We start from the raw sequence: 752 nt of genomic DNA on the forward strand, positions 1-752 counted from the left end.
TTACTTCTTGATCTGCATACAGATTTCTCAGGAGCAGGTCAGGTGGTCTGGTATTCCCATCTCTTTAAGAATTTTCCAGTTTGTTGTGATCCACACAGTCAAAGGTTTTGGCATGGTCAATAAAGCAGAAGTAGATGTCTTTCTGGAACTCTCTTGCTTTTTCAGTGTTCCACTGGATGTTAAAAATTTGATCTCTGGTTCCTCTGTCTTTTCTAATCCAGCTTGAATGTCTGGAAGTTCATGGTTCATGTACTGTTGAAGCCTGGCTTGGAGAATTTTGAGCTAGTGTGTGAGATGAGTGCAATTGTGCAGTAGTTTGAGCATTCTTTGGCATTGCCTTTCTTTGGCATTGCGATGAAAACTCACCTTTGCCAGTCCCATGGCCACTGCTGAGTTTTCCAAATTTGCTGGCATATTGAGTGCAGCACTTTCACAGCATCATCTTTTAGGTTTTGAAAGAGCTCAACTGGAATTCCATTACCTCCACGAGCTTTGTTCATAGTGATGCTTCCTAAGGCCCACTTAAATTCACATTCCAGAATGTCTGGCTCTAGGTGAGTGATCACACCATTGTGGTTATCTGGGTCATGAGGATTTTTTTTGTACAGTTCTTCTGTGTATTCTTGCCTCCTCTTCTTAATATATTCTGCTTCTGTTAGGTCCATAAAATTTCTGTCCTTCATTCCAACTTTGCATGAAATGTTCTCACCTTTGCATGAAATGTTCCCTTGGTATCTCTATAATTTTCTTGA

The sequence above is a fragment of the Bison bison genome, unplaced genomic scaffold (assembly GCF_000754665.1).
Source record: "Bison bison bison isolate TAMUID 2011002044 unplaced genomic scaffold, Bison_UMD1.0 scf7180017864385, whole genome shotgun sequence".
NCBI lineage: Eukaryota > Metazoa > Chordata > Mammalia > Artiodactyla > Bovidae > Bison > Bison bison.